Raw genomic sequence first — 22490 nt, 5'->3', positions numbered from 1 at the left:
CGGGAGGCTGAGGCGGGAGGATGGCTTGAGCCCAGGGGTTGGAGGCCGTGGTGGCCACGATTGCACCACTGCACTCCAGCCTGGGTGACAGAGCGAGACCCTGTCTTCAAAATAAATAAATAGAAAAGAAGGGCATGAGGCAGAGGGGAGAGGCAGTCTCTAAGGCTCTACGACCGGACAACAGCCTCGGGTCCCGGCTACCACCGTCCCAAGGGCCCCCCTCTGTGTCCTGGGCCGTTTTAGCAGGTTGGCAAGTCAGGGTGGCGCTTTTCCATGGATCTAAGGCCACGTGAGAAAGCTGTAAACAAATGCTGGAGGGGTGACCTCGAGGGGTGCCTGTTGCCGTCCCTGCCTCACAGATGGGGAAGCCGGGGTGCAAAGACGGTGAGACACCCCCCACCCCGCCAAGGCCACAGAGCTGTCAGGAGGCTCAGCCAGGACACAGAAAGAAAGGGAGGGAGGGAGGGAGGAAAGATGGAAGGAAGGAAGGAAGAAGATTCCGTGTGAATTCACGCAGTGAACAAACACTCCCTGAGCCCACCCTCCACGGCCCGTTCTGCTCCAACCCCGCAATGAACCATGACCTCAGCCATCCAGGCCTTTGGGGGGAATCCAGGAGGACCCCCAACACAAGAACGACGGTGACATCACGATGACAGTGAAGACCAGCCCTGCGGCCACCGCTCCACCGAGGGAAGCCAGGGACCCCCACCTCCATCCAAGCCTTTCAGACGAGATTGGGTTGACTTGAGGATGTGGCGAGGGGGTGTTTTCCTGGCTGATATCAGAACACTTTGCACAGAACCCCCCACCACAACTCCCGAGACCCACCTGCTCGTGCCTTTGGGGGCTCAGGAGAAGAGGGGTTCCCCCGGTATACCGAGTATGACACGCTCCGTTCACACGTGTGCGATGAGACACACCTGCCCCCCCGGCGTGGCTTCTAAACACGATTCTGCAGACTCTGACAGGGAGCACCTGCTAGCGGCACCACCTCTGTCCCCACCACAGTTTTCTCTGCATTGCAGGTGACGCTTTCATCTACCTGGAACCCTCAGTACCGACCCCAGCAGTCACCTAGGGCTCATCGGATGCAGGCGGGAAAGACATAAGCCCCGGAGGCGTTTTCCCTGTTTTCTGTAGGTCACATGATCATTTGGTGGCAAGATCTAGAATTTAGGGGGTTTGATTCTAGACTGTCTTCTATTTTTTAATCTTTTTTTTCTTTTATTTTCATTTATTTATTTATTTATTTATCTTTATTTTTAATTTTTTTTTTTATATAGAGAGTTTCTTTCTCTCGCCCAGGCTGGAGTGCAATGGCGCGATCTCGGCTCACTGCAAGCTCCGCCTCCCGGGTTCACGCCATTCTCCTGCCTCAGCCTCCCGAGTAGCTGGGACTACAGGCGCCCGCCACCACGCCCGGCTAATTTTTTGTATTTTTAGTAGAGACGGGGTTTCACCGTGTTAGCCAGGATGGTCTCGATCTCCTGACCTCGTGATCCACCCGCCTCGGCCTCCCAAAGTGCTGGGATTACAGGCGTGAGCCACTGCGCCCGGCCACAGGGGGAATCTCTTGAGCCCAGGAACTCAAGACAAACCTGGGCAACGTAGTGAGACCCCATCTCCACAAAAATTAGAAATTATTTCCATATTCGACACCATCAATTAGTGGGTGAGGAAGGTGCCCAGGGAATGAGTTTTTGAGCACAGCTCTGATTGACGACTCTGAGACGAGTTCCCAGAAGGAAGGCAGCAGATACACTTTCTCAAGTCTTTTCTACTCAATGCCAAATCGCTCTCGCAGAAGGCACCTGGGGAGGCTGAGGCAGGAGGATGATGAGCCCAGGAGTTGAGGTTGCACTGAGCTATGATTGCGTCACTGCCCTGCAGCCTGGGAGACAGAGCAAGACCCTGTCTCCAAAAGAAAAAAAAAAAACGCTGGGGCCGGGCACGGTGGCTCTCACCTGTCATCCCAGCACTTTGGGAGGTCGGGGCGGGTGGATCACCTGGATGCATCACCTCCCTGGCGGGAGGTCAGGAATTCAAGACCAGGCTGACTAAGATAGTGAAACCCCGTCTCTACTAAAAACACAAAATTAGCCGGGCGTGGTGGTGCACAGCTGTCATCCCAGCTACTCGGGAGGCTGAGGCAGGAGGATCTCTTGAACCCGGGAGTGGAGGTTGCAGTGAGCCGAGATTGCACCATTGCACTCCAGCCTGGGCAATAAGAGCAAAACTCCATCTCCAAAAAATAAAAGGCTGGGCACGGTGGCTCATGCCTGTCATCCCAGCACTTTGGGAAGCCGAGACGGATGGATCACCTGAGGTCAGGAGTTCGAGACCAGCCTGACTATCATAGTGAAATGCTGTCTCTACTAAAAATACAAAATTAGCCGGGCGTGGTGACACATGCTTGTAATCCCAGCTACTCAGGAGGCTGAGGCAGGAGGATCGCTTGAACCCGGAGTGGAGGTTGCAGTGAGCTGAGATTGCAACATTGCACTCCAGCCTCATAACAAGAGCGAGATTCTGTCTCAAAAAAAAAAAAAAAAACTCATCACAAGCAGCAGTTAGATACTATTTTCTTTGTCTACTCACTCCTGATGGCTCCACTAGAGAGGAGGGAACCTCACACACACCCCACCAGGTACCCAGCACCCAGAACGGCATCCAGAGCTCCGTGGACACGCAACAAGCGTTCGCTAAGCCCAACTCAGCCAGGGCAGGGCCGGGAGAGGCTGTGACAAAAAGGAGAAAGAAAACGCCTATTTGCGGACGGTTCCCCAGGGGCCCGTCCGTCAGCCAGAACCACTTCCAGGCCGTGTTTTTCTTCCCCGTCTCCGAGGCCGAGCAGGTGATAAATCTTTCACCAACGCCGGGGCCTTGCAGGTCGGAATCAGCCGCCACCTACGTGGTGTGGCTCTAGGGACCCCAGGAATCCCCCCCCTGTCCGCATCCAGAAATCCCCTGCCCAGCGCCAACCCGGCCGCAGGTGCCTCAAAGTCCTTCCTTCTTCCTCAGGGTAAAAAATTAACGGCAGCTGTCAAAACACTCATTTTATCTGGGTGGCGAAATACATTACACAGGGGCCTGCCGTTAACACCTTCGTCCCAACGAGTTTATCCGGATTCCCGTCAGGACCTGGGAGGTCTGGACAGAGAAGGTTCTGGGTCCCTAGAACCAGGACAGACGGGAGGCGGGAGCAGGTGGGGGCTCTGAGAGTTTGCAGAGCGAAGGTTTTCTCCCACGGAGGCTGCTGGCTCAGGACCCCCAGCCGGGAAGGGTGAGTTGCAGCTGGAGCAGCGTCTGTCTGTCTTAGACGTTCTCCGACGGCCCCTCACGAGACCCTGACGTCCTGGCCTGTGTGCTGTGTCTGCAGCATGAAAACAGTTGTTTTTATTATTATTATTATTATTATATTATTTTTGAAACAGACTTTTTGCTCTTGTCGCCCAGCCTGGAGTGCAGTGGCACGATCTCGGCTCGCTGCAACCTTGGCCTCCCTGGTTCAAGCGATTCTCCTGCCTCAGCCTCCCAAGAAGCTGGGATTACAGGCACCTGCCACCAACATGCCCAGCCAACTTAGTATTTTTAGTAGAGACAGGGTTTCACCATGTTGGCCAGGCTGGTCTCGAACTCCTGACCTCAAGTGATCCGTCCGCCTCAGCCTCCCAAAGTGCTGGGATTGCAGGTGTGAGCCACCACGCCTGGCCCAAAACAAAATTTACAGAGCAGGACAAGCACGGTGGCTCACGCCTGTCATCCCAGCACTTTGGGACGCTGAGGACAGTGGATCACTTGAGGTCAGGAGCTTGAGACCAGCCTGGCCGATGTGGTGAAAGCTCATGTCTACTTAAAAAATACAAAAATTAGCCGGGCGTGGTGGCGGGCGTCTGTACTCCCAGCTACTCGGGAGGCTGAGGCAGGAGAATCGCTTGAACCTGGGAGGTGGAGGTTGCAGTGAGCCGAGATCGCGCCAGTGCACTCCAGCCTGGGCGACAGGGTGAGACTACGTCTCAAAAAAAAAAAAAAAAAAGAAAAAGAAAAGGAAAAAGAAAGAAGGAAGGAAGGAAGGGAGGGAGAGAGGGAAGGAAGGAAGGAAGAGAAGGAAGGAAGGGAAAGAAGGAAGGGAGGAAGGGAAGGAAGGAAGAGAGGGAGGGAAGGAAGGGAGGGACGGAGGGAAGGAAGGAAGGAAAGAAGGAAGGAAGGAAGGGAGGGAGGGAAGGAAGGGAGGGAGGGAGGGAAGGAAGGAAGGAACGAAGGAAGGAAGAAAGGAAGGAAGGAAGAGAAGGAAGGAAGGAGGAAAGGAAGGGAGGGAGGGAAGGAAGGAAGGAAAGAAAGAAGGAAGGCAGGCAGGCTGTTTCCAAAGGCTTTTCATGGCACGAGAAATGCCTGTGCCAACATTTAAGTGGACAAAATACTGGCTAGAGAAGCACATCGTGTGAATAAGTTGGGATTCCCAATTTATAAAACCTGTGAGTGTGGTATCTCTTCTTAGGGCCGGTCATAGCAGCTTATAAAAAGAACAGAGGGGCCGGGGGCAGTGGCTCATGCCTATAATCCCAGCACTTTGGGAGGGCGATGAGGGCGGATCACCTGAGGTCAGGAGTTCGAGACCACCCTGGCCAACATGGTGAAACCCCATCTCTACTAAACATACAAAAATTAGCCGGACGTGGTGGCAGGTGCCTGTAATCTCAGCTACTCGGGAGGCTGAGGCAGGAGAATCGCTTGAACCGGGAGGCGGAGGTTGCAGTGAGCCGAGATCGTGCCATTGCACTCCAGCCTGGGCGACAGAGAGAGACTCCATCTCAAAAAATAAAAACAAAATAAAAGTTCCGTGGGGAAATGAGCTAGAACGTGTGTCCCCAACTGTTCTCTAAAGACTGAGGGGGTATTTGTGCCGTTCTGTGTCTCAAAGTTTTCTCGAATTAATTTATTTTTTTCCTTTATCATCTTCCAGAATTTTCTGCCCGGAGCCTGCATTTCTTTTGCCAGCAGAAGGGAGCCGTTTGGTTTTATTGTTAAACTCAAAGAGCCGGTTTCTTTCTGTCTTTGTCAGAAGGATGCAGTACGGTGACTGGCCCCAGGGCCGTACGGACCCCGTTTTGTGGGGGACACACGTGGGCAGAGTGGGTGAGATAGGAGGGGAACAGGTGCCATCCCTTCTGCGGTGGGCACGACGCCTTGGGCTGGGCCTGATTATTCTATTGCGTCGCAGAGCCGTGGGCAGGACCCCCTCATGCAGGTGAGCCCCGGGTGAACCACTCTGCCTCACCTTGCATGTATGCTGAGGAGGTGACCCCACGCGCAGGTCACAGACACCGGTGTTCTTAGGGGAAGCCCAGAGCGTCCTGTGTGGCGAGAGGTGCCCTGGGAGGCGGCGAGGGGGCGCGGATTAGCGCGTCCAGGCGTCTGCAGATGTGGCCTGACGTCGGCTCCCGGCAGAAACAAGTTGTTTTCTGAGACGCAGCCCCTGTGATGTGGGAGGCGGGCGCCCGGGGTTTGCAGACGTTTCTCGGTAATATTTGTCCAGAAGCAAGATTGAGCTCTTGGCTGGAGACTGTGAGGCCACTGTAGAGAGACCACAGATTCTGGCTGCCGGGAACGTGGCAATTAGAAGGATTTATGGTGTTTGCACGGCTCCCTGGGGTGGGATCCTTTTGGAGGTGGTCCTGGGGAGCACTGTGGGGTCCAGACGGTGTCTCCAGCCCAGCTGCAGATCGAGCCACGTGGCGTATGGGAGGACGCGTTGTCAGAGGCAAATGAACCAGACTGACTCCATCTTGACTGACAGCTGGACAATGAGGCTGGAACTTGCTGGCTGCATTCTCAGAAAGTTCAGCGTGTTCGTCGCCCGGAGATGTTTACGGTTAAAGGAACAAATTACACCGGGCGCGGTGGCTCACGCCTGGAATCCCAGTGCTTTGGGAAGCCGAGGCGGCTGGATTGCTTGAGGTCAGGAGTTCAAGACCAGCCTGGCATCTAGGAGAAATGGTAAAACCCCATCTCTACTAAAAACACAAAAATTAGCCAGATGTGGTGGCTCATGCCTGTCATCCCAGCTACTCAGGAGGCTGAGGCACGAGAATCGCTTGAACCCAGGAGGTGGAGGTTGCAGTGAGCCGAGATTGCACCACTGCACTCCAGCCTGTGGACAGAGACTCTGTCTCAGAAAAAAAAAAAAAGGAACAAATTTATAATGTTTACTGGCCAGACACAGTGGCTCACGCCTGTAATCCCAGCACTTTGGGAGGCTGAGGCAAGTGGATCACCTGAGGTTGGCAGTTCGAGGCCAGCCTGACCAACACGGAGAAACCATCTCTACTAAAAAAAATACAAAATTAGCCAGGCGTGATGGTGCGCACCTGTAATCCCAGCTACTTGGGAGGCTGAGGCAGGAGAATCACTTGAACCCGGGAGGCAGAGATTGCAGCGAGCCAAGATCACACCACCTCACTCCAGCTACTGGGGAGGCTGAGGCAGGAGGATCGCTTAAGCCCAAGAATTGGAGGCTGCACTCCAGCCTGGGCGACAGAGCAAGACTTCGTCTCAAAAAATAAAAATAATACTGATTCTTGCAAAGCATAGTAATTAAGAAAATTGATTCTTAGCCTCCCGAGTAGCCGGGATTACAGGTGTGCACCACCACGCCCGGCTAATTTTTGTATTTTTAGTAGAGACGGAGTTTCATCGTGTTGGCCAGGCTGGTCTCGATCTCCTGACCTCGTGATCTGCCCGCCTCAGCCTCCCAAAGTGCTGGGATGACAGGCGTGAGCCACTGTGCCCGGCCCCATTTTACTTTCTAAATAAACTTGCTTTTATTTTGCACTGCGGACTAGATGTGAATTCTTTGTTGCACAAGATCCAGGACCCCTCTCTTGGGGTCTCAATCCAGGGACCCCAAGATGGCCTCAGCTGCCTGGTGGTCAGGGACTCAGGGGTCCGCAGGGCTCTTCTGAGGGTAAAAGGGGGATACCGAAGGGGCGTCCTCCCTGTCAGCCTCCTGGACAGCTCAGCATGGACACCTGGAGAGGCCAGAGCCGCAGCCCCACACCCACCTCCCCGCCCACCAGCTCTGAACGTGCTCAGATGCAGGAGGAAGTGAGTTTGAATTTGGCGACGTATCCCCCTTTTGTTCCCCAAACCCATCGTCAGGGCTGGGAGCTGTAGTGCACATCTGTAATCCCAACACTTTGGGAGGCTGAGGCAGGAGGATCGCTTGAGCCCAAGAATTGGAGGCTGCAGTGAGCTAAGATCGTGCCACTGCACCCCAGCCTGGGCAACGTAGAGACACCCTGTCTCTACAGAAAATACAAAATGAGCCTAGCACGGTGGTGCACGCCTGTGGTCCCAGCTACTCGGGAGGCTGAGGCAGGAGGATCGCTTAAGCCCAAGAATTGGAGGCTGCGGTGAGCTAAGATCGTGCCACTGCACCCCAGCCTGGGCAACAAGCAATACGCTGCCTCGAAAAAAAAGAAAAACCTCATCCGTGAAGGCGCCAGGAGGGACGTTTATTTGGACCTCACGCAATGCTCTCTCGTCTTGGGGATCTGGGGGTGAACGTGGGGGTGGGGGGACGGCTTCAGCGTTCACCTCCGTGCCAGACGCAGCCCCTGACACATGGCGAACAGTTCCTAGTGGGTTGGTGATGAAGGCCTGTTCCCCAGCACCTGCTAGCTCCTCTGAGAAGTCTCCAGGGCCCCAGGGGCAGGAAAAGGCTTGGAATATTTGTGGGCTTATAAAGGTTTCCACCTGCCCGTAAAATGACGTTTACAAGCCCCACCTCCACTTAGCAGTGACGGCTTCCTCCCCTACTCACCCCTCCAGCGGCTGCAAATCCCTGGATTATGGAAAACGGTGTGCGTGTGCCTGTTGACTCGGAGATCTGTTGGAAATACACACATTTGGGAAGAGAGGTCAGAAAGGCAGATTTACGAATAAAGACCTTCCCTGGGGCGGGCGGGGGTGGGAGCGGTGTAAATGAACGGTGAATCTTGCCTGGGTGCCATGGCTCATGTCGGTCATCCCAGCACTTTGGGCGGGCAGATACCTTGAGCCCAGGTGTTCAAGATCACCCTGGGCAACAGAGCAAGACCCTGTCCCTACAAAAAAATATATAAAAATTAGCCAGGTGTGATGGTGCATGTCTGTAGTGCCAGCTCCTCAGGAGGCTGAGGTGGGAGGATCACCTGAGCCCAGGAGGTGGAGGCTGCAGTGAGCTGAGATTGCACCACTGCACTCCAGCCTGGGCACCAGAGCAAGACCCTGTCCCTACAAAAAAATATATAAAAATTAGCCAGGTGTGATGGTGCATGTCTGTAGTGTCAGCTCCTCAGGAGGCTGAGGTGGGAGGATCACCTGAACCCAGGAGGTGGAGGCTGCAGTGAGCTGAGATTGCACCACTGCACTCCAGCCTGGGCACCAGAGCAAGACCCTGTCCCTACAAAAAAATATATAAAAATTAGCCAGGTGTGATGGTGCATGTCTGTAGTGTCAGCTCCTCAGGAGGCTGAGGTGGGAGGATCACCTGAGCCCAGGAGGTGGAGGCTGCAGTGAGCTGAGAAAAAGGACACTGAAGAGTGTTGATGCCGGGGACAAGCTCAGGAGGACGAGGACAGATCTGAACACTTCCTTCCATGTATATCATCTAGAAATCTAAGTGCCAATGTCTGCATCTTTTGGATAAGCTATTTTTCATCTAAATATTTTCTCTTGCATTAAAAAATAATAATAATAAACACCGGGCCAGGCGCGGTGGCTCACGCCTGTCACCCCAGCACTTTGGGAGGCCGAGGCAGGTGGATCACGAGGTCAGGAGATTGACACCATCCTGGCCAACATGATGAGACCCCGTCTTTACTAAAAACACAAAAATTAGCCAGGCGTGGTGGCGGGCGCCTGTAGTCCCAGCTACTCGGGAGGCTGAGGCAGGAGAATCGCTTGAACCCGGGAGGCGGAGGCTGCAGTGAGCCGAGATCGCGCCACTGCACTCCAGCCTGGGTGACAGAGCGAGACTCCGTCTCAAAAATAAACAAACAAAGGAAAAATGGCTCACACGCTGAACTTTATGTTCTGTACATCTTACGTACCACGGTAAACGAACAGGAAAACAAGACTCAGAAAGCATTCATCAGCCACCATGTGAAAACCAGGCCTTAGATCCATTTTTATAATTAATTTCAGACAGTCAGGTATTTGGTTTAAGAGTGCTGTGTGAGTCCACGCTACCTGGGGTGCTTGGACACTTAATTGCAAAATAATTAGAGAAAATTGGTGACTGCTTTCATCTCTGTTTCATCTTTTTCATCTGCAAGTAATGAGAATTCTGCAGCTTGGAGGATGAAAAGTCAAAATCTAGACGCTTCCGGTTCTATTCTAATGATGTTCCATACGCAGCTGCCCAAGCACAAAGCATGCTGACCATTTTTTACCATTTTGACTTTATTTTTTTTTTCTAAATGTCATAAGGGAAACTTAATTCCTTTTAATTAAATGTCTTTAAAAGCCCAACCCTTTAGTCTTTGAGCTTCTGTGCTCCGTCTCCTCCCATGCTGTAGAGGGTACTTCCATTTTCAATAAATCATTTCATTCCTTCCTTGCAAAAAATAAAAAATAAAAATAAAATAGGGCCAGGTGAGGTGGCTCACGCCTGTCATCCCAGCACTTTGGGAGGCCGAGGTGGGTGGATCACCTGAGGTCAGGAGTTCGAGACCAGCCTGGCCAACATGGTGAAACCCTGTCTCTGCTAAAAATACAAAAATTAGCCAGGCGTGGTGGCGGGTGCCTGTAATCCCCGCTATTCGGGAGGCTGAGGCAGGAGAATCGCTTGAACCCGGGAGGTGGAGCTTGCAGTGAGCCGGGATTGCGCCACTGCCCTCCAGCCTGGGCAACAGAGCGAGACTCCATCTCAAAAAAAAAAAAAGAAAATAGGGTCCTTGCAGGTACAATTAAGTCAAAGATCTCACAATGAAATCATTCTGGATTAGGGTGGACCCTAAACCCAATGACAGGCGTCCTTCTAAGAGACAGAAGAGGCGACTCAGACACAGAGGAGAAGGCCACGTGGAGATGGAGGCAGAGACCAGAGTGATGCAGCCACAAGCCCAGGGATGCCTGGAGCCCCCAGGAGCTGGGAGAGGCAGGAAGGACCCTCCCCTACAGCCTGTGGAGGGAGCGCGGCCCTGAGACACCTGGACCTCAGACTCCTGGTCTCCAGGATGGGAGAGGATAAATTCCTGTTGCTTTAGGGACCACCCTCCTGGTAGTTCTTTGTTACGGGAGTGCCAGGAATCTAATTCCGCTGCGTTTTGCAATTGGTTAATCATTGATCTTTGTTCAAAGACTGTGATAGCTGGATTATGGACGCAGAGCAGTTCACAAAAGACCCTCAGGCCCTGGGGACCACCAGACACAGTATCATCCCAGCATCTCTTTACTGGGACATTTTACAATAAAAATAATGGCTTTTTTTTTTTTTTAGAGGGAGTCTCACTCTGTCGCCCAGGCTGGAGTGCAGTGGTGCAATGTCAGCTCAGCATAACCTCTACCCCCCAGGTTCGAGCAATTCTCCCGCCTCGACCTCCTGAGTAGCTGGGATTACCAGCATGCACCACCACACCCGGCTGATTTTTGTATTTTTAGTAGAGGCAGGATTTCACCATGTTATCCAGGCTGGTCTGGAACTGCTGGCCTCAGGTGATCCACCTGCCTTGGCCTCCCAAAGTGCTGGGATGACAGGTGTGAGCTATCGTGCCCTGTCATCGCAGCACTTTGGGAGGCTGAGGTGGGAGGATCACTTGAGCCCAGGAGCTTGAGACCAGCCTGGGCAACATAGCAACACCACCCTCTCTACAAAAAAAAATACAAAAATTAGCCAGGCGTGGGGACGTGCACCTGTAGTCCCAGCTACTCAGGAGGCTGAGGCAGGAGGATGGGTTCAGCCCAGGAGGCGGAGGCTGCAATGAGCCGTGATTGCACCACTGCACTCCAGCGTGGGAGACAAAGCAATACTCTGTCTCCAAACACACACACACACACACACACACACACACACAAAATACCCACAATAGTGTATGCATTAGCCGTGAATGTATTGTTTTGAAAATTGAAGGTGGAAGCTGTATTCACACCGTGTCACCTGTCCCTGCTTTTGGGACCTACAGTGTTACAAGAGGCAATTTAAAAGGAGCCATTTCCAGCTGGAGGCGGTGGCTCACGCCTGTCATCCCAGCACTTTGGGAGGCCGAGGCCGGTGGATCACCTGAGGTCAGGAGTTCAAGAGCAGCCTGGCCAACACGGCGAGACCCCCGTCTCCACTAAAAACACAAAAATTAGCCAGGTGTGGTGGCAGGTGCCTGTAATCCCAGCTACTCAGGAGGCTGAGGCAGGAGAATCGCTGGAACCCGGGAGGTGGAGGTTGCGGTGAGCTGAGATCGCACCACTGCACTCCAGCCTGGGCAACAAGAGCGAAACTCTGTCTCAAAAATGATAATAACAATAATAATAATAAAATAAATAAAAAATAAAAGGAGCCGTTTCTCTTCCCCTTTTATTTTTGACGTGCTTTTCAGCATGACTGTGTGCAGCAGCCGGCCCTGGATTGCAGCTGCACCTGCTCCTGCCCCCCGCCACTCCCCGGCTGACCCAGGTCTGTTTATGTCTCCCCGGTATCACCCAGCAACGGGGACCTAAACACAGCTGAGCCGCAAAGACAAGGGCCCCCGGGGGGTAAACATGCAGGTCCTCTTTCCGCAGATGGCCCGAAAAAGACCTACGCCCCAGGGACCCAGTGCGCTTCTAATTCGGAAGGTGGCACATTCCGCAGGCCTGATGTCATGCTGGCCGGGAGGGGAGCTGCCATCCTGTCCGGGTGGCCTGGCTCGTTTTGGAAGAGGGCAGGCATTGTGGAGGCTGAGGCTCCCGGCTTCTCCCCAGCTTCCTTCCTCCCTGAGCAGCCCAGCGGAAAAGCAGTTCCTCCTGCAGACCTCAGAGCTCCAGCGTCTCCGGCATCCACCCACCCTAGGCCTTTGCAGGCCGCCCTGATCGCCGATGCCAAGCAGAATGTCTAAATCGGGCGTGTGCATTCCTGCTGCTAAGCGTGACCCTCGGTTAATCCCTTGCAGGGGGCGGCTGTCTTGGTCATGGAATGTGTGGACGGAATGTTGGGGCCAGGTGAACTGTTGAAAGCTCGTCCCCGGCGCCCACCCAGACTCAGCAGCTCCACGCAGACTATTTCCAGGATGGGGGAGAGGACACGGCTCCTTTCAGCCTTCGGAATTCCTGGCGGGGCCGCCCAGCTGGCTTTGCAGAGAGGCAGAGCCACAGCTACGTCTCCCTGAGTGCACGCCATGCTTATTTAAATCTTGCTCATTTGAAAGAAAATCCTTTTCCATCTTCCTCTGGGTGGCTTGACACTCTGTGCCTAGGGGGGGGTCCGTGGTCACCGGCTCTATTTTCACAAAGCATTGATTTTTTTTTTTTCTTTTTGAGACAGACTTTCGCTGTCACCCACGATCTCAGCTCACCTCCGCCTCCCGTGTTCAAGCGATTGTCCTGCCTCAGCCTCCTGAGTAGCTGGAATTACAGGCACCTGCCACCACGCCTGGCTAATTTTTGTATTTTTAGCAGAGACAGGGTTTCACCATGTTGGCCAGGCTGGTCTCAAACTCCTGACCTCAGGTGATCCGCCTGCCTTGCCCTCCCAAAGTGCTAGGATTACAGGCGTGAGCCACCGTGCCCAGCCTAAAAGGACTAATTTTATGTCGTGTTTTACCTCAATACTAGTAAATAAGTAATCAACTCCCCCACAAAAATATCCCTCCAGACCCCATCTCACTCAGAGAAAAAACTCAAGCCCTCAGTGGCCCTGGAAGGCTGGTATGCTCAACCACCACCCCCCCCCGCCACCCACCTCAGCCCCAGGGTCTCTGTTCCTGCAGGTCCCTGTGCCTGGGACATTGTTCCAGCTCAGCTCCCAGCCCACGGCCCTCGGTCTCCGCTCACGGGACACCTGGCCATGAGTCAGACACACATACACCTGACACGTGCCACACAGACACCACAGATACAGGCACAGACCACACACGCACCACAGACACACACAATACCACATACAGACACTCCTGACACAGGCACACACAAGACATGCACCACAGTACACACCAATGTTGCTACGGCCGTTTCCTGGTTTTTCTTCATAGCATGAATCTCCACAGAGGAAAGATGGGATGGATATGAGAGAAAGACAGAGAGAGAAGATGGTAGTAGGAGAGATAATAGATGATAGGTAATAGCTAGGTAGATAATAGACAGATCGATTACAGATAATAGGTAGGTAGATAATAGATAGATGATAGATAATAGGTAGGTAGATAATGGAAAGATAGATGATAGATAATAGGTAAATAATAGAGAGATGGATAAATGGATGGATGGATAGATAATAGTAGGATAGACAGATGGCAGAGGTGTGGCTGATGGATGGATGGATGATGGACAGGTGAACAAGTGGACGGATGAACAGATAGATGGTAGGAGGATAGATGGTAGAGGGGTGGCTGACGGATGGATGGATGAATACATGATGGATGGATGAATGGATGGATGGATGGATGGATGATGGACAGATGAACAGATGGATAGATGATGGATGGATGATGGGTGGACAGAGAGATGGTAGTAGGATAGACATATGGCAGAGGGGTAGCTGATGGATGGATGGATAGATGATGGACAGATGAACAGATGGATAGATGGATGATGGGTGGATAGAGACGGTAGTAGGATAGACAGATGGCAGACGGGTACCTGACGGATGGATGGATAGATGATGGACAGATGAACAGATGGATAGATGGATGATGGGTGGATAGAGATGGTAGTAGGATAGACAGATGGCAGAGGGGCAGATGACAGATTGATGGATGATGGACAGATGAACAGATGGATAGGTGGATGATGGGTGGATAGAGACGGTAGTATGATAGAGAGATGGCAGAGGGGTAGATGACAGATTGATGGATGATGGACAGATGAACAGATGGATAGGTGCATGATGGGTGGATAGAGACGGTAGTAGGATAGAGAGATGGCAGAGGGGTAGCTGATGGATAGATGGATGGATGGATGGATGGATGATGGATGGATGGATGAACAGATGGATAGATGGATGATGGGTGGATACAGAGACGGTAGTAGCATAGACAGACGGCAAAGGGTAGCTGACAGATGGATGGATGACGAACGGATGAACGGGTGGATTGATGGATGCCTAAATAGACAGCAGATGGACAGATATCCACGTCCGAATCAGACAGCTGACAGCCAGGGAGCACTGACCGGGACATCTCCCAGCTCTCAGAGCTTCCACAGAGCCCCCTAGATGAGGGTCTCCAATCCCCATGCCATCTCCTGGGGTCCTTCTCTGCGAGCAGGCCCAATGTGGGCCTGGCTCCCAGGAGAAGCAGCTCATTCGGGTCACCCCTGCAGGACAGAAGCTCTATGGCCCAGGTGGGTGAGGCAGGAAGTGTCCCAGTGGGGGGTGGGGGGGGGCAGCAGTATGCACAGAAAAGACTCAAAATCCCTGCAGGTCCCACCAACCAGAAAGAGGCCGCGAGAAGACGCTGTCCAGAGGTCAGGGCAGAACCACCTGTCCGTGCTCCGGCCACAGCAACTGCATTCCAGACGTCACCCTCCTGGGCCACAGCCAGGGCTGGGGAATGGCCGTCACTGGGCAGGACAGACTCCTGAACAGGGGCCACGTCCCACATCCCGGTCCTGGAATAACTGACGTGCAGGGGCAGGTAGAGGGAAGCATCCAGGCAGGAACGTCCGTGGGTGTGTCTATCAGCACATCCGTTCATCTGTCCATCATCTACCCATCCATCAGCCACCCCTCTGCCATCTATCCTACCACTGTCTCTCTATCCATCCATCATCTATCCATCCATCATCCACCTATCCATCCGTTCATCTGTCCATCATCTATCCATCCATCAGCCACCCCTCTGCCATCTGTCTATCCTACCACTGTCTCTCTATCCATCCATCCATCCATCCATCCATCCATCCATCATTCATCCATCATCTATCCATCCATTCATCTGTCCATCATCTATCCGTCCATTCATCCATCATCTATCCATCCATCCACCAGCCACCCCTCTGCCATCTGTCTATCCTACCACTGTCTCTCTATCCATCCATCATCCACCTATCCATCCGTTCATCTGTCCATCATCTATCCATCCATCAGCCACCCCTCTGCCATCTGTCTATCCTACTTCTGTCTCTCCATCCATCATCCATCTATCCATCCATCCACCCATCCATCCATCATCTATCCCTCCGTTCATCTGTCCATCATCTATCCGTCCACTCATCCATCCATCATCTATCCATCCATCCACCAGCCACCCCTCTGCCATCTGTCTATCCTACTACAGTCTCTCTACCCATCCATCATCCATCTATCCACCCATTCAAGCCATAGATTCCATCAAGCGATGGATTCCATTTAGAGGGTCTGTGTGACCTGGTCACGTGGCGGGATCTTGTTTAGAACCCTAAACGCATTTGATGCCACGCGCAGTGGCTCACACCTGTGGTCCCAGCACTTTGGGATGCCAAGGCGGGAGGACCGCTTGAGGCCAGGACGTTGAGACAGGCCAACATAGCAGGATCTCAACTATACAAATTGCTTTTTTTTTTTTTGAAACAGAGTCTCGCTCTTGTTGCCAAGGCTGGATGGAGTGCAGTGGCACAGTCTTGGCTCACTGCAACCTCCGCCTCCCAAGTTCAAGCAATCCTCCTGCCTTAGTCTCCCGAGTAGCTGGGATAACAGGCAAACACCATCACACCTGGCTCATTTTTCCTTTTGTATTTTTTTAGTAGCGATGAGATTTTGCCAATACTGGTAAGGCTGGTCTATGAACTCCTGGGCTCAAGCGATCCACCAGCCTCAGCCTCCCAAAGCGCTGGGAATACAGACAAGAGGCACTGCACCTGGCGTCTACAAAAAATTAAAAAAAAAATAAAATTAGCCGAGCATGGTGGCTGATGCTTATAGTTCCAACCACTCAGGAGGCCGATATGGAGTAGCTGGGACCATAGGCATGCACCATCGTGCCAGGCTCATTTTGTATTTTCGGTAAAGATAGGGTCTCTCTACGTTGTGGCTGAGGCAGGAGGATCGCTTGAGCCCAAGAATCGGAGGCTGCAGTGAGCTAAGATCGTGCCACTGCACCTCCAGCCTGGGTGACAGAGCGAGACTCCGTTTCAAAAAAAAAATAATAATAATAATTTAAATTAGCCAGGCATGGTGGCGCACACGTGTAGTCCCAGCTACTCGGGAGGCTGATGCAGGAGGATCGGTGGGGCTCAGAGGGTTGAGGCTGCAGGGAGCCGAGATCCCAACACTGCACTCCAGCCTGGGCAATAGAGCAAGACTTCAGCTGAAAAAAATAAAGGAACGTTTGATACCGACAGTGACAGCTGTCCTCAAATTTGTGGGTTCCTAGCCCCGGGGAAGGGTTTCAATTTTTTTCTTTCAGACAGTCTCAGAAAAACAAAGAAACAAAAAACCTCTCAGATGGTTACGTTTCAATTTCTCTGAGATCCAGGGTGTATTACCTTGGAATACTATATTGTTGCCAACTTGATCTCCCACCTACGGTGAACAAAACTTTGCTTTTGAATCCAAAAGCATGCACATACGCTAGACAAGTCTATTGAGATATTCATAAAAGCTCTTTGAATCGGGAATGGGAGCCGTTGCAACTTCTTTTTTTTTTGGAGACGAGGGCTTGGTCTGTCGCCCAGGCTGCAGTGCAGTAGTGCGATCACAGCTAACTGCAGCCTCGACCTCCCAGGCTCAAGCAATCCTCCCACCTCAGCCTCCTGAGTAGCTGGGACTGTAGGTGTGCACCGCCACACCTGGCTAATTCTTAAGTTTATGTTTGTTTGTTTTGAGACTGATTTTCGCTCTGTCGCCCAGGCTGGAGTGCAGTGGTGCGATCTCGACTCACTGCAGGCTCCGCCTCCCGGGTTCACGCCATTCTCCTGCCTCAGCCTCCCGAGTAGCTGAGACTACAGGCGCCCGCCACCACGCCCGGCTAATTTTTTGTATTTTTAGTAGAGACGGAGTTTCACCGTGTTAGCCAGGATGGTCTCGATCTCCTGACCTCATGATCCGCCCGCCTCAGCCTCCCAAAGTGCCAGGATTACAGGCGTGAGCCACCGCACCCGGCCTAAAAGTAGCTGCTTTGAACACTCTGACTAAAGCAGTGGGCAAGTGTGGTCAGCAAATTCCCAGATATAAAATCCAGGACCCATCCACAGCGTCACCCAGCTACCCTGGAGAAACAGCGTCACCCAGCTACTCAATCCAGCTACTCTGGAGAAACCACGTCACCCAGCTACTCTGGAGAAACAGCGTCACCCAGCTACTCAACTCAGCTACCCTGGAGAAACCACGTCACCCACCTACTCGGGAGAAACCGTGTCTCCTGGCTACTTGGGGAGCTGAGGAGGGAAGATCCCGTGAGCCTGACAGTCCAAGTCTACAGGAGCGAGACCCTGTCTCTAAAAAAAAAAAAAAAAAAATACAAATATAAATAAAGCAATAAAATAGACTGTGGTGATGGTGGCACAAGTCTCTGCATACAGAAAGCCACGGGTTGGAAGAGTTTAAGTGGATACCTTGTCGGCTGTGTAAATTATCTCTCAACACAGCTCTTTTCTGGAAAACCCGTGAATGTGACGCACTGTATTCACGGCTAAGGGGCCAAACTCACATGATCACTTCCAGAAATGCAGCAAAAGCATTTGAGCAAAGGCAGTGCCTTCTCATGATAAAAATTCAATCAACCCAGAAGTGGACAGAGAGTTCCCTCAAGCCGCTTAAGATCCAGAAGACAGCCCCGGCCGGTGGCCGCGGTGAAGGTCACTGTGGGTACCGTCGGGTAAAGCGTGAGACGCACTCCGTGTCAGAATACGGTCCAGGAAGGAAGGACTTCTCCCAGGCGTCAAAAGTCATGCATTGCCCCTGCCTGGGTTAGGAACCATCAGTCTTCTCATCCCAGAGAGTCCCAGTACTCAGAGAATAAATGAGACATTGGAACAGGCTGCAATCCCCCCATGGCAGACGGCACTGTTTGATTTCTCTTCCATCTACATGATGCATGTCACATAAAAAGGTAACTGTGTGGCCGGGCGCGGTGGCTCACACCTGTCATCCCAGCACTTTGGGAGGCTGATGGGGGCGGATCACTTGAGGTCGGGAGTTCGAGACCAGCCTGGCCAATGTGGTGAAACCGCGTCTCCACTAAAAATACAGACATTAGCCAGGCATGGTGGCGGGTGCCTGTAATCCCAGCACTTTGGGAGACCAAGGCAGGTAGATCACCTGAGGTCAGGAGTTCAAGACCAGCCTGGCCAATGTGGTGAAACCACGTCTCCACTAAAAATACAAAAATTAGCCGGGCGTGGTGGCGTGTGCCTGTAATCCCAGCTACTCGGGAGGCTGAGGCAGGAGAATGGCTTGAACCCGGGAGGCGGAGGTTGCAGTGAGCCGAGATGGCGCCATTGCACTCCAGCCTGAGCGACAGAGCAAGAGTATGTCTCAAAAAAAAAAAAGAAAAAAAAAAGTAACTTTGTGACCCTGAATAAATTAAAATGTCTAAAAAATATGAGCCAGGCGTGGTGGTACATGCAGCTGTGTTCCCAGCTACTGGGGAGGCTGAGGCAGGAGGATTGCTTGAACCCGGGAGGTGGAGTCTGCAGTGGGCTATGATCACACAGGTGCACTCCAAGCTGGGCAACAGAAGGAGACCCTGTCTCTAAAATAAAATACAATGAAATAAAATAAAAATAAATAATAAATTTAAATAAATAATATCTAAATAAATATATAATGAATAAATAAATAAATTTAAATTTAAATTTATTTATTTATTCTCTATTATATTTATTATATATTATTATTTATTAAATTAAATAAATTTAAATCTTTTAAAATTAAATTATAATTTCCCTCATGACATTTAAATTATATATAAATGAAAATGTCACGAGGGAAATTATAACTATATTTCATTTAAAATACGTAACAAAGCAAATGTTATCACAGAGTATTTACAACAAAGCACTTTTGGTGACTTTAAAAGCAGATTACACAAACAATATCACAGTGTTTTAGATCAAATGGGGACTACAAATGTCCGTTAAGGGTTTTGTGGGGTTTTTTTTTTTTTTCTGGTACGACATTAAAACAGATTTTGTCAAGAATTATTACCTCCTCGAACAAAAAGCATATTGTTGTCTCAGGAAAAAAAAAGAAAAAAAACACAATTACGCTATTCAGTTTGTGGCTACAAAGATGTACTGTCATATAAAGTAATAAAAACGGGGAGAACGACATAAAATAAGAGTTAGACAGATTAAATGACCTCATAGGAACCTGCGAAAAAGGAAGCAAGATCCTTTTACTGAGAGCGCTTTTAGGGACGCATAATCAATACTAAAGCTTATACATCCTGTCTCAGCACTTGATTTAAAAATTCTTCTATTTATTAAATAAGTTGACGTTGTTTTGAGATGTAATGAAATGGCCGCAGCAGGTGTGGAGGCTGTTTTTTGGGGGGGAGCACAGCTGACATTGTGCAGCCCTCTGCTGACTGTGCATGATCTCTACTGCAAATGCTGATTGTCAAGACACGGATGATTCCAGTTTATCTCAAAGACGACTTATTTAATAATTCCACCATCGTGTCCTTTCCTTGAAAGAAAGGACATACACAAGTGCAGAGGTGGCCGGGTGCAGTGGCTCATGCCTGTCATCCCAGCACTTTGGGAGGCCAAGGCGGGTGGATCACCTGAGGTCAGGAGTTCGAGACCAGCCTGGCCAACAAGGTGAAACCCTGTCTCTACTAAAAATACAGAAATTAGCCAGGCATGACGGTGCACGCCTGTAATCCCAGCTACTCGGGAGGCTGAGGCAGGAGAATCGCTTGAACTGGGAGGCGGAGGTTGCAGTGAGCCGAGGTCATGACACTGCACTCCAGCCTGGGCAACAGTGCAAGACTCCATCTCAAAAAAAAAAAAAAGAAAGAAAAGAAAAGAAAAAAAGAAAAAAGAAGTTCAGAGTTTGCAGACGTGAACCCTTCATTACCCAAACGTCCTTTCCGGAGAGAAATTGCGTGGCTATGATTTAGGACGATTTCTACTTTCAACCTTTAGGAAAATGACAAAGAGGAGGTTCAGTGTCCACGCTGGGGACCCCCCCCGAGCCTGTCCAGGTTGCACCGTAATTCCCCAGAGAACGCTCAGATTGCATTTTACAATGTGGTCCCAGGCGCTGACCTATTATTCCTTTGCAGGTGAGGGTAGAAGCATGAAGCTGTTCACTTTGCACACAGCACCTGCCGGCCCTGGGGTTTTACGCCGGCAATGACTGTGGTGCGGTTCCCACCTTCCTGGGTTCTGGAAGGACCTGCCGGCCTTTATGCTTTGCCGCCCCAGCACGCAGGTGGCAACTGTTGCAGAGAAGGGAAAATGGGAGTTCAGGAGGACTCATAAGGAGAGCAGCGATCCCACTGTGGGTCCCAGGGCGGGCTTTGAATTTCAGTCCCACCTTCTCCGAGGGGCTTCCTCACCTGGGAAGTGGGAAGGAGGGTGTCCCCCTAAACGAGGTATATTCTTCACTCCAGCATCAGGTTCCAAGTCAGGAGGCCAAGCTTCTGCACGGCCTGGGTGGGTGCTCACCTGTGCGGGCCCTCACCTGTGCGGGCCCTCTCCTGAGTGGGGGGAAAGCTGCTTCCCCCAGTTCTTCCCTGGGCAACGCCTTCCTGCCAGCTGCAAGGACACACACACACACACAGAATCACAATCTACCCACCTCCACTTCCCAAAGTGCTGAGACGACAGGCTGGAGCCCCCATGCCCAGCCTGATTCATTTATCGATGGAAAAAACACGTATTAGGAAGCTACCGTGAAGACGGTTCCATGGTGTAATGGTGAACATTCTGGACTCTGAATCGGGAAGGCTGCTGTGGGCCAGGTGCCCTTCCATTTCCTGGGGTCCCTGTAGTGAGACAAACAGAGCAAAGAAAAAGGTCCCTCTCCTCGGCAGCTTACGTTCTGATGGGGGGCTGCATGGTGCTATGATGGGTGGGTTAAACCCAGACAGCCAGCAGGCACACAATTTGCTGTCATAATGTCAACATTCTTCTCATAAAGCCTTTCTTCTGGCCGGGCGTGGGGGCTCACGCCTGTCATCCCAGCACTTTGGGAGGCCGAGGCGGGCAGATCACGAGGTCAAGAGATTGAGACCATCCTGGCTAACTCGGTGAAACCCTATCTCTACTAAAAATACAAAAAAATTAGCCGGGCGTGGTGGCAGGTGCCTGTAGTCCCAGCTACTCGGGAGGCTGAGGCAGGAGAATGGCGTGAACCCGGGAGGCGGAGCTTGCAGTGAGCCGAGATCGCGCCACTGCACTCCAGCCTGGGTGACAGAGGGAGACTCCGTCTCAAAAAAATAAATAAATAAATAAAATAAAATAACGAAACAAAATAAAGTGGGTCAGAAATTTGCCTTCTCATCCGCGGACGGGCACGACCTCTTCGTCACCACCAACACCCACCCTATCCCATCTACCATAGTGCTCTGAAACCACAGAGACCCGCGTCTGCCTGGACCCGGAAAAACAGTGCAGAAAATAGCGCGTTTCTGGCCAGGTGCGGTGGCTGACGCCTGTCGTCCAGGCATTTTGAGAGGCCGAGGCGGGCGGATCACTTCAGGTCAGGAGTTCGAGACCAGCCTGGCCAACGTTACAGGTGTGAGCCACCGCCCCCGGCCTGGGACCTTATTTGGAAATAGCATAGAGATGGTGAAACCCCATCTCTACAAAGAATACAAAAAATTAGCCGTGTGTGGTTGAAGGCGCCTGTAGTCCCAGCTACTCGGGAGGCTGAGTCTGGAGAACTGCTTGAACCCGGGAGGTGGAGCTTGCAGTGAGCAGAGATAACACCACTGCCCTCCAGCCTGGGTGACAGAGCGAGACTCCATCTCAAAAAAAAAGATAAGAAAAAAAAAGGGTTTTTGTCACGGAAACGCCTGACAGTGCCTTGAAGCTGGGGATTAAGAGTGAATTGCATACTTGGGATTCTGCAGCCAGAAAGTCATCGCAGAGCTAATGCACTGCCTGGACCAGGCTTCCTGAAAGCTGCTGGTCCCTCATCTCTGGGGCACGAACAAGACATCTGAAAATAACTCGGGTTCCGAGCTGCCAAAACGGCACCCGGACGTCAGCTGTTCTCCCCGCAGGCATTCCTTCCACACAGAGGCTCCTTCGGAGGACAAAGGGAGCAGATGGTGCCGGCCGAGCTGACGGCCTCTTCGATCCTGGAGGGTGTGGGGGGCAGGAGGAGAGGGCTGTGGTGTCTGGGGCAGCCTCCTCCGGCCACTTCTCAGCAAGACGTCCCTCTG

At 51.8% G+C, this 22490-nt stretch overlaps 1 long non-coding RNA gene across 1 annotated transcript; it reads right to left on the bottom strand.

Annotated features, from left to right (window-relative positions):
* Nucleotides 1-17516: 17516 nt before the first annotated feature.
* On the bottom strand, nucleotides 17517-21463 carry LOC134736044 (uncharacterized). The gene is made up of 4 exons (XR_010119744.1): nucleotides 20993-21463; nucleotides 20658-20856; nucleotides 20365-20537; nucleotides 17517-18842 (listed from the first exon to the last, which is right to left on the bottom strand). It is a non-coding gene; the product is annotated as an uncharacterized lncRNA (long non-coding RNA).
* Between the last annotated feature and the right edge of the window lie 1027 nt (nucleotides 21464-22490).

This window comes from Symphalangus syndactylus, chromosome X (genome assembly GCF_028878055.3).
Source record: "Symphalangus syndactylus isolate Jambi chromosome X, NHGRI_mSymSyn1-v2.1_pri, whole genome shotgun sequence".
Classification (NCBI taxonomy): domain Eukaryota; kingdom Metazoa; phylum Chordata; class Mammalia; order Primates; family Hylobatidae; genus Symphalangus; species Symphalangus syndactylus.
The sequence above is the reverse complement of the archived record's forward strand: the minus strand, read 5'-3'. Positions and strand labels throughout refer to the sequence as shown.